Below are 11,947 nucleotides of genomic sequence, written 5' to 3'. Positions count from 1 at the left end.
ACTGGGCTGTAGAAGGAGAGAAGGGAGGTGAGGTAGGAGGGGGCGAGGTGATGGACAGCCTTGAAGCCCAGGGTGAGGAGTTTCTGCCTGATGCGCAGATTGATTGGTAGCCACTGGAGATTTTTGAGGAGGGGAGTGATACGCCCAGAGCGTTTCTGGACAAAGATAATCCAGGCAGCAGCATGAAGTATGGATTGAAGTGGAGAGAGACACGAGGATGGGAGATCAGAGAGAAGGCTGATGCAGTAGTCCAGACGGGATAGGATGAGAGCTTGAAAGAGCAGGGTAGCGGTTGGGATGGAGCGGAAAGGGTGGATCTTGGCAATGTTGCGGAGCTGAGACCGGCAGGTTTTGGTCACGGCTTGGATGTGAGGGGTGAATGAGAGAGCGGAGTCGAGGATGACACCAAGGTTGCGGGCTTGTGAGACGGGAAGGATGGTAGTGCCGTCAACAGAGATGGGAAAGTCAGGGAGAGGGCAAGGTTTGGGAGGGAAGACAAGGAGTTCGGTCTTCGACATGTTGAGCTTTAGGTGGCGGGCAGACATCCAGATGGAGATGTCCTGAAGGCAGGAGGAGATGCGAGCCTGGAGAGAGGGGGAGAGAGCAGGGGCAGAGATGTAGATCTGGGTGTCATCAGAGTAGAGATGATAGTTGAAGCCGTGGGAGCGAATGAGGTCACCAAGGGAGTGCGTGTAGATTGAGAACAGAAGGGGACCAAGCACTGAACCTTGGGGAACCCCCACAGTGAGAGGATGGGAGGGGGAGGAGGAGCCTGCAAAAGAGACTGAGAAAGAACGACCGGAGAGGTAAGAGGAGAACCAGGAGAAGACAGAGTCTGTGAAGCCAAGGTTGGATAGCGTGTGGAGGAGAAGTGGGTGGTCCACAGTGTCGAAGGCAGCTGAGAGGTCAAGGAGGATTAGGACAGAGTAGGAGCCGTTGGATTTGGCAAGCAGGAGGTCATTGGTGACCTTTGAGAGGGCAGTTTCCGTGGAATGTAGGGGACGGAAGCCAGACTGGAGGGGGTCGAGAAGAGAGTTGTTGTTGAGGAATTCAACAACAGTCCTTCGAACAGAGCTTGGCACCTAGTAAGCGCTTAACAAATGTCATCATCATCATCATCGTCATCATCATCACTTAGTATGGTGCCTGGAACATAACAAGTGCTTAAAAAATACTGCAATTATTATTACTAATAATGATAATTATAGTTAATAATCATAAGATTGTCAGCTTGGATTGTGTGGAGGGATACTGAACACTTTTAAATATTCATCTACTGCCATTGTAAACTCCTCCACTAGACTGTAAGCTCCTTGAGGGGAGTGATTGTGTCTTATCTACTAACTCTGTTGCATTGTTCTCCCCTGAGCACTTAGTACAGTGCTCTTCACCCAGTAAGGCCTCAGTAAATATCATTGTTTGATCAATTGATTGCCATCACCTCAGAGTGGTTACCTCACTAATTACTGCTTGAAGTTGACCCTACCTTTAAGGTCTTTGGAGTAGTAGCAAATTGAAATACATGAAAAGACCTAGTCACAAGAGAGTGTGGCCTAGTGGATAGAGCACAAGCCTGAGAGTCAGAAGGTTCTGGGTTCTAATCCTGGCTCCGCTACTTGTCTGCTGTGTGACCTTGGGCAAGTCACTTCACTTCTCTATGCCTCAGTTGCCTCATCTGTAAAATGGGGATGAAGACCGAGAGCCCCATGTGGGAAAGGGACCGTATCCAACCTGATTATCCTGTATCTGCCCCAGCGCTTAATACAGTGCCTGGCACATACTCAAGAAATACCGCAATATATTCATAATGGCTGTAGTTGCTGCAAATAGCTGTAACTGCGCCAGGCAGATCAGGAAATGACTATTTTTACAAGTTTGCAGTGCAAAATGGATTGGAAATTTTATACCTTTTTCTAAGCGAAACCCACATAGATAAAATCTCATGGCCAGAGGTGTCTTTTAAAAATATAGTATTTCTCAAACACCTTCTGCACGTCAGGCACTGTTCTAAACACTGAAGCATTACAAGACAATCAGCGCAGACCCAATCTCTGTCCCCACGGGGCTTGCAATCTGAAAGGAAGGGTGAGAGGTGATCTTATTTTCATTAGACTTGCTCAAGGTCACACAGCATGTAAGTAACAGATGTGAAACTAGAGCACTGGTATCCTGACTCCCATACTTATACTCTTTCCACTTTAACACTTTGCTTAGTGGAAAGAACACGGGTTTGGGAGTCAGAGAACCTGGGTTCTAATTCTGGCTCTCCCAAATGCTTGTTGTGTGACCTTGGACAAGTCCTTTTATTTCCCTGTGTCTCATATCTCCTCTTCTCCTTCCTACTTAAATGGTGAGCCCCATGGGGAACACGGACTACATCCAACCTAGTTAACTTGTATCTACCCCAGAGCTTAGAACAGTGGTCGATATCTAGTAAGCGCTTAACAAATACCTTTAAAAAAAACTGTTTCAACAATCAGTTCTGCTTACTGAGTATCCACCTTGTTCAGAGCAGTGTACTAAGAGCTAAGGACCCATTGGATAAACAGGGTCCTGCTTTCGCAGAGGTTACAATTTCCCAGGATCTCAGATTCAATTTCAGATCAATGATTTTGATTTTGACACCTGTCTACATGTTTTGTTTTGTTGTCTGTCTCCCCCTTCTAGATTGTGAGCCTGTTGTTGGGAAGGGACCATCTCTATATGTTGCCAACTTGTACTTCCCAAGTGCCCTGCATGCAGTAAATGCTCAATAAATACGATTGAATGAATGAAATGAATGAATGAATGATGTGCTGTAGGTCTATTTTTTCTACATTTGTTCACAGCCAGCCTTTCTTCGTCTATATTGTTGGTGATGTTTTCCATCCTTAAATGTACTATCTTGCTTGTCACTGTTGAAACTAATTCTCTCTCTCTCTCCATCTCTTTGTTCATTTTTACACCCACCTTCAATTCCTGTCTCTTCTTCACTGTTTTCACCTCACAAATTAATTATTCAGACTCTTGATGCTATTAATTAGGCAATAATTCATAATATCGTGTAAGCATTTCCTACTCTTTCAAGTACATGAAAACAATGAATAAAGGAAGAGAATGAATTTAGCAGCCGGGAGATGAAATACTGGCTAGCACAAAATAACTGTGGTGTTTGTTAAGCTCTTCCTAGGTGCCAAGCACTGTGTTGAGTGCTGGGTTAGTGTCACCCGTCATCCGGGGACGGGTTTGTTCAGTAATTGGCGACCTAGAGAGAGAGAGGGGAGGGACAGAAAGCGTGAGTTTTATATAAAATTTATTCTGTGAGGCAAATTGAATTATTTAGTTGTTTAGGTGCAATGGATTGAGGTTCCCTTTTGGGAGGAATGTAATCAATTAGCAATATTCGAGCTTCCCTAATGGGAGGGACACAATCATACATTAATCACGCATGGCTGAGATGGCTAGCTCTCACCCATGTGCACTTCCCACTCGGAAAGAATCCACTTGCTTTCCCACATGGGAGGAATTTATTCCATTACTCACACACGTGGTGGGCGGCTAGCCCTCACCATGTGCTCTCCCAACATGGGAAGAATCCACTCATGATCCCCATCCGCAGCGGGGCACCTGGGTCCCACCCACGAGACACTCACCCGTCCCGTGGCCCTTGTCTCAGTGTGTCGGTTCTGGTTGCAGAGTGGGCATCTGGACTTCTGGGCAGAGAAAGACACGTGGGCCACTGCTGCTGCATGTCTTGGTGTTCTGACCCCGAAGGTCAGAGGCGACAGGTATTTATCACCTGTGCCCCTAGGCCATTCCAGCTTTCGGCCTCAGTCTATCCAATCTCTGCCCTCCTCCCTCCTCCATACCTAATTAGATTGGCAAGGGGGCGAGGGACACCTTCTGTATTCCCGGCTTGGGCTGTCAATCTAGCAGATTTGGTTGAGGGGGTTTTATCCCACCCTCACTTCCGAGTTCCACCTGCTGGCTCAGGTGGTCACGAGATAGCTTTTGACCTTGAGATGACCGGTACCCCAGGGTCATCTTGGGGCAGTTAGACACAGTCCGATCAGAGCAGACCCGTCTTTGATATTGGGCTCATCACCTAAGGGGGAAGGTCAACAGACATTAAGTTACTCCCCATTTTACAGATGGTGAAACTGAGGCACAGAGAAGTTAAGTCATGGGTTCAAATCCCCGCTCCGCCACTTGTCAGCTGTGTGACTTTGGGTGGGTCACTTCACTTCTCTGGGCCTCAGTTCCCTCATCTGGAAAATGGGGATTAAGACTGTGAGCCCCCCGTGGGACAACCTGATCACTTTGTAACCTCCCCAGCACTTAGAACAGTGCTTTGCACGTAGTAAGCGCTTAATAAATGCCATTATTATTATTATTATTATTATTATTATTATTAAGTGACCCACCCAAGGTTAAAAAGCACGTAAGCTGTGGAGCCTGAATCAGAACTCAGGTCTCCTAACTCCTAATCAGTCCTATGACCTTTCCACTAGGCTATACCACCTCTCCTGCATTTTCACTAGAAAACCATAGTGAAAAATAGTTACACAGATTAGATCACTAAAATGCAATAAAAAAGGAGATGCAAACAAGGTGCATTGCTCTTAGTTCAAATCAAATAGGGAAATGGTTTTATTAGGTTTCCGTCCATTAAACAACTAGCAATTTTCTTAGTAATAATGATAATAATAATGACGACATTTATTAAGCGCTTACTATGTGCAAAGCACTGTTCAGGTTACAAGGTGATCAGGTTGTCCCACGTGGGGCTCACAGTCTTAATCCCCATTTTACAGAAGAGGTAACTGAGGCACGGAGAAGTTAAGTGACTTTCCCAAAGTCACACAGCTGACAATTGGTGGAGCTGGGATTCGAACCCATGACCTCTGACTCCAAAGCCCGGGCTCTTTCCACTGAGCCAGGCTGCTTCTCTTAGTACTTGATCCTCTATCTTTGAGCTGATTTCTGAGTGGTCAATCAGTGGTATTTCAATCAATCAATGGTATTTATTGAGCGCTGTATGCAGAGCACCGTACTGAACACTTGAAGGAGTACGGTATAACAGAGTTGGTAGACATGTTCCCCGCCCACAATAAACTTACAGTGTAGAGGGGGATTATAAAGAGTGGCTGAAGAAACTGTGACTGTACACACTGCTCGTAGGGTGTGCCACATTCTCTGCCCCTTTAAAAGGGGACTCTTCCGTGAATTTAAAGGGGACTCTTCCATGAATTTGCTTTATGGGCTCTGGCAGCCAGTATTTCATGGCGTGGCCAACCATGAGGGGCTCAATCATGAAGTGGCTAGGACAGGAAGCAACGAGGCCTATTGGAAAAAACACAGGCTTGGGAATCAGAGGAACCTGGGGTCTAGTTCCAGCTCTGCCACTTGACTGCTGTGGGACCTTGGACAAGTTGCTTAACTTCTCCGTGCCTCAGTTTCCTCTGCTGTATAATGGAGATCCAATACCTGATCTCCCTCCCACTTAGAACCCCTTGAGAGGCATGGATTGTGTCTGATCTGACCACGTCTCTTCGGTCCAGTCTTTCCCTACTTTTGGCCAAGGTCAAGTGAGAAGCAGTGTGGCCTAGTGGATAGAGCACGGGACTGGGAGTCAAAAGGGCCTTGGTTCTAATCCTTACTCTGCTGCTTGTCTGTTTTGTGATCCTGGGCAAGTCGCTTCACTTCTCTATGCCCCAGTTACCTCATCCGTAAAATGGGGTTAAAGACTGTGAGCCCCATGTGGGATAGAGACTACCTGATTAGCTTGTATTAGCTGGCACAGAATAAGCACTTAAATTCAATCAATCGTACTTATTGAGCACTTACTGTGTGCAGAGCACTGTACTAAGCACTTGGGAAGGACAAGTTGGCAAGATGGTCCCTACCCAACAGCGGGCTCGCAGTCTAGAAGGGGGAGACAGACAACAAAACAAAACATATTAACAAAATAAAATAAGTAGAATAGTAAATAAAAAAGGCCCAGTTGATAATAATAATTGTGGTACTCATTAAGCACTTACTGTGTGCCAGGCACTGTACTAAGCGCTGGGGTGGACACAAGCAAATTGGGTTTGGACACAGCCCCTGTCCCACAAGGGGCTCATAGTCACAATCCCCATTTTACAGATGAGATAACAGGCACAGAGAAGTGACTTGCTGAAGGTCACACAATTATGGATATATGTACATATTTAAAATTATAACTACACAAATATTTATATTTATAATTTTATAAATATAACATATAAATAATTCTATTTATTTTTATTAATGACGTATATATATATATATATATATATATAACTCTATTTATTTATAATGATGCTACTGATGCCTGTTTACTTGTTTTGATGTCTGTCTACACCCTTCTAGACTCTGAGCCCGCCGTGGGCAGGGATTGTCCCTATCTGTTGCTGAATTGTACTTCCCAAGCACTTAGTACAGTACTCTGCACAGTAAGCACTCAGTAAATATGACTGAATGAAAGAAAACCCAGGCAACCAGCTCAGTCAAGTCCTACCAATGCCCCCATGCCCTGCTCTGGTGTCCCAAAGCTTGAATGTCTCTTTTAGTTTTGTCTTTGGTTTTGTTGTCTGTCTCCGCCTTCCAGACTGAGGGCCTGTTGTTGGGCAGGGATTGCCTCTATCTGATGCCGTATTGTACTTTCCAAGCGCTTAGTACAGTGCTCTGGACATAGTAAGTGCTCAAGAAATACAATTGATTGATTGAATGAATGAATTTTAGTGCCACGTGGAATTTGAGCAGCTCCTCCCACAGACTGGTGTCTGGAGAAGCAGCTGCAATCCCAGCTGGGGCTCATTTTTGCTAATCCCAATCTCGTGCCCTTTTGGCCGGCGTCTGAGCGGGTGGCAGCTCAGTAGGGTTTTGGAGGTCTGTTCTGACTGCCATCTCACTTCCTCTGTGGAGAAAGGACAAGGAAGAGAGAGTGGAGCCCTTTCAAGCCATTCTGGAAACCTGTGAGAAGTCTGAGGAATAACCACCGTGGTTTATGGTAAGCGCTTCCTATTTGTCAAGCACTGTGGTAAATACAATCGGATCAGATACAGTCCCTGCCCCACACAGTGCGCACATCTCAGGGAGTGGGAGAACAGGTAATGCATCCCCATTTTGCAGATGAAGAAACAGAGGCCCAGAGGAGTTAAATGATTTGCCCAGGGTTATGTTGCTGGCAAGCGGTGGAGTTGGGGATTGGAACCCAGGTCTCCTGAATCCCAGTGCGGTTATTATTCCTCATCAAGAAGGCAAACTTGTCAAAAGAACACAGTCCTGTGAATCAGGAAGTTTGGGTGATCTTTGCTAAGAGAAGTAGAGCAGTCTAGTGTATAGACTGTGGTCATGGGAACCAGAAGGACCTGGGTTCTAATTCCAGCTCTGTTCGCTTGTCCATTGTATGACCTAGGGCAAGTCACCTAACTTTTCTGTGCCTCAGTTACCTCACCTGTAAAATGGGGGTAAAGACTGTGAGCCCCATGTGGGACAGGGATTGTGTCCAACCTGATTAATTTGTATTCATTCACTCAATCATATTTGAGTACTTCTGGTGTGCAGAGTACTGTACTAGACTCTTGGGAAAGAACAATAAACAGTATTCCAGTACCTAGTACACTAACCGGCCCACAGTAAGTACTTAACAAGTACCACAAAGTCACAACCTCTCTGGGGTTCAGTTTCTTCATCTGTAAAATGGGAATGATGTAGAGGGTGGGCTCTGTGTGGGACAGGAGCTGCATCTGATTTCATAGCCTTGTATCTTACCTAGGCACCTAGCACATAGTAAGCACTTAATAAATAATTGTTGTGACAATGATCTGCACTAGGGTCCCTCAGAGGGGCTTGAGCAATTTAGACTTGACTTTCTAGAAGCATGACAGAAAAAGTGAAAAGTGTTCCTACCACCCAGGGACTTGGCCCTGGGAGTGGATGAGGATTGTGAGAGGTTTTGGTTCCAGGGTTGGTTCATAGAGAGGCTACACTTAAGCTCCTTTGGTCTTTCTCTCCCCAGAGTACTTAATCATTATCAATCGTATTTATTGAGCGCTTACTGTGTGCAGAGCACTGTACTAAGCACTTGAATATTCAAAATAATGATATCCTTGAGAGGAGACCTGCTTGAAACTTCCCTGTCCCTATTTTTATTTTTATTTCACGTCATTTGCTAAGCACTTACTATCTGCCAGGTACTGTACTAAGTGCTAGAATAGATACAGGATATCTGGGTGGACACAATCCATGGCTCTCATGGGACTCACAGTTTTAATCCCCACTTTACAAATGAGGTAAGTGAGGCACATTGAAGTGACTTGTCCAAGGTCACACAGCACACAAGTGATGGAGTTGGAATTAGAACCCCGGTCCTCTGACTCCTAGGCCTGTGTTTTAACCACAAGCTGCTTCGCTAGTGTTCATTTTTCAGAACTGTCTACACTACCTTATTTAACAGAGTGATTACATAATAGTCAATTTTATAAAGCCCACAAAAACAGTAGACAAGAAACACACTAATATACTTTTCCAGGCTTGAATCTTTATTTTTCTTCTTTTCTTGACCTGCTTTCTGATTCGGCACTTTATTTTCATCATGTACGTTAGGCCTGTGACATTTGTTTTTAACTTCTCGGTAGTAATAAATGGATCCTTTCAAGAAAATGAATTAAGTGAATTTGAAAGAACAATTCAGAAGGTAATTGCTGGCTGGATAAATATCAGAAACATGATAGATGGCTAAAAAAGTTAGAGGAAAATTGAAATTTTAATCATAGGCTTTAATTAAAAAAGCATATGCTATAAAGTAACTAATTGATTTGAAGGGGTAAAATGGATATATGTTTTGATGGTGAGCTCCTGAAATTTGCTTTATTCAGATTTAGGTCAAAAATAAACATTTTCACTGTAAAAAAATCATTTTAGAAAAGTAAAGCCTGTATAGATTGGCCGGTGTCTGATGATGAAATGATATCCTATTGAATAGAATAATTTTTACAGAGTTTTAATTTATTTGGAAAAATTGGATTTAATTGTCCTCCAACTATAAAACAGATATTTGGTTTGACTTTTTTTATCCTTGGTGATATGTTATGCACTTATTATATTCCAGATACCATATTAAGAACTAGGGTGGATACAAGGTAATCAAGTTGGGCACAGTCCCTGTCCCAATAGGGCTCACTATCTTAATCCCCATTTTATAGATGAGGCAACTGAGGGACAGATAAATTAAGTGACTTGCCCAAGACAAGTGGTGGAGCCAGAATTATAATATAGGTTCTCTGATTCTCAGGCCTAGGTTCTTTCCCCTTCAGGCCATGATGCTTCTCTGCTGCTGCTGCTTTCTTTGTTCCGTAATAATTGGAGAAGCTACAGAACTGCCAATTCTGGCATGCCTTGGGGAGAGGGGAATCTAAATGGTACTTCTAGTTCTAATCAATCAATAGTATTTAGTGCTTACTATGTGCAGAACACTGTGCTAAGCATTTAGTGTACAATGCAACAAAATTAGTGGGTACGTTCCTTTCCCATAATGAATTCAGAGTCTAGAGGAAGGGGAAAAGCCTGAGGAAAAAATTTGCACCTGCTTCCTATCTTTAATAATGATGGTATTTGTTAAGTGCTTACTAATGTGACATTGACTCCTCAACAAGTTAATGGAAAGGGAGTTGGGAAATTGCTGCTTTTTTTTTTTTTTTCCTCAGCCAAAAGATCTGGAAAGCCCAAGGTTGTCTTCATGGAGACATCCATAGTCAATCAATGGTATTTATTGGATGCTTAATGTGTGCAGAACTCTGTACTAAACACTTTGGAAGAGTGTAATATAGTGGGTAGATAAGAAAACCCATAGCCAAAGGAATGCCCTGTGCATATTTGGGACAAAATCAAAATAATTCTCTCCCAGAAGTCCACTTGTCCCATGTAGATATTTCCATTATTTTTTGGCACACTGGTGTCTTTAGGATTTAAGCTTTGTTAATTTCCTAGCCTGCACAAGGTCTGCAAAAAGTGAATACATATGAATGCAGGAATGATGTTGGTAGGTTATGGGAACATGGGTAATCTTGGGCCAAAAGTCCTTGAGGAATCAGCATCCATTGGCAGAAAGTTCAGGGGAAAGAGCCTGCCAGAAGGAATTTGGGGGAGGAGCAGTTATTGATCTTTCCAGACTGAGCCCCTTCCTTCCTCTCCCCCTTGTCCCCCTCTCCATCCCCCCCATCTTACCTCCTTCCCTTCCCCACAGCACGTATGTATGTATATATGTTTGTACATATTTATTACTCTATTTATTTATCTTGTACATATCTCTGCTATTTTATTTTGTTAGTATGTTTGGTTTTGTTCTCTGTCTCCCCCTTCTAGACTGTGAGCCCGCTGTTGGGTAGGGACTGTCTCTGTGTTGCCGACTTGTACTTCCCAAGCGCTTAGTGCAGTGCTCTGCACACAGTAAGCGCTCAATAAATACGATTGATTTACTATGTGCATACTGCTGACCGATCCCTTGCCCACGTCCTTTTCTGAAACACCCTCCCTCCTCAAATCCAATGGACAATTACTCTCCCCAGCTTCAAAGCCTGTTTGAATAATAATAATAATAATAATGGCATTTGTTAAGCGCTTACTATGTGCAAAGCACTGTTCTAAGCGCTGGAGCACTGTTCTAAGCATTTGAAGGTACGCTTCCTCCAAGAGGCCTTCCCTGACTAAGCCCTCCTTTCCTCTTCTCCCACTTCATTCTGAGTCACCCTGACTTGCTCCCTTTATTCAACCCCCCAACTCAGCTCCACAGCACTCGCGTATGTATGTTATTTATATGAATGTCTGTCTCTCCCTCTTGACTGTAAGGTCATTGTGGGCAGGGAATGTGTCTGTTTATTGTTGTACTCTCGCAGTGGTATGTACACAGTAAGTGCTCAATAAATGAAAAAGCACTGTACTAAGCACTTGGAAAAGTACAATACAAAATAATTAGCAGGCACATTTCCTGCCCACAATGAGCTTACAGTCTAAAGGGAGCTGAGACCCACACACAGAAATGGGGTTGAGGAGAGCCTCACAAGCCTAGGCTTTGCTCCCATCTGTCTCACCATTGACTCCATTACTCATGCGCTCCCTTTAATTCTGAAAATCCCTCTCCCTCATATCTGACAGACCACCACTCTCCCTATAGCGCTGTGGATGGAACATAGGCCTCGGAATCTGAAGGTCATGAGTTCTAATCCCAGACTGACTACCTTTCTGCTGTATGACCTTGGGCAAGTAACTTCACTTCTCTATGCCTCAGTTACCTCATCTGTAAACTGAAGATTGAGACTGAGCCCCACATGGAACAGGGATATGTCCAACCTGATTTGCTTGTATCTGCCCCAGCGCTTAGTACAATGCCTGGTACATAGTGTTTCAACAAATACTGTAATTATTATTCCTCTTCAAAGCCCTCCTAAAATCTCACCTCTTCTAGGAACCCTATCCTGACTAATCCCTCACCTCCCTGTATACGCATTTTTAAATTCTTAATTATTCCCCTACCTGTAATTTATTTGAACATCCACTTCTCTCACTAGCTTGTAAACTTCTTGTGGGCTAGGATTATAGCTAATGAACTCACCCAAGCACCTGCTACTGTATAAGTGCTCAGTAAATTCCATTGATTGAAGACAGGTGAAAACTCACTCCTAATTCCTGATAGATTCCTCCCCAGGACTGTGCTCAATGAGGGTAGGTAAAATCTCTCCGAGCACTTGCTTGAGGCAAGATAGGCAATGCACCTGCCAACTCTCTTGCTGGCAGCCTGGCTCAGTGGAAAAAGTATGGGCTTTGGAGTCAGAGGTCATGGGTTCAAATCCCAGCTCTGCCAATTGTTAGCTGTGTGACTTTGGGGAAGTCACTTCTCTGTACCTACACTACCTCAGCTGCAAAATGGGGACTGTGAGCCCCATGT

Source organism: Tachyglossus aculeatus, chromosome 14 (assembly GCF_015852505.1).
Source record: "Tachyglossus aculeatus isolate mTacAcu1 chromosome 14, mTacAcu1.pri, whole genome shotgun sequence".
Taxonomy (NCBI): Eukaryota; Metazoa; Chordata; class Mammalia; order Monotremata; family Tachyglossidae; genus Tachyglossus; species Tachyglossus aculeatus.
Note: the sequence above shows the minus strand (reverse complement) of the source record.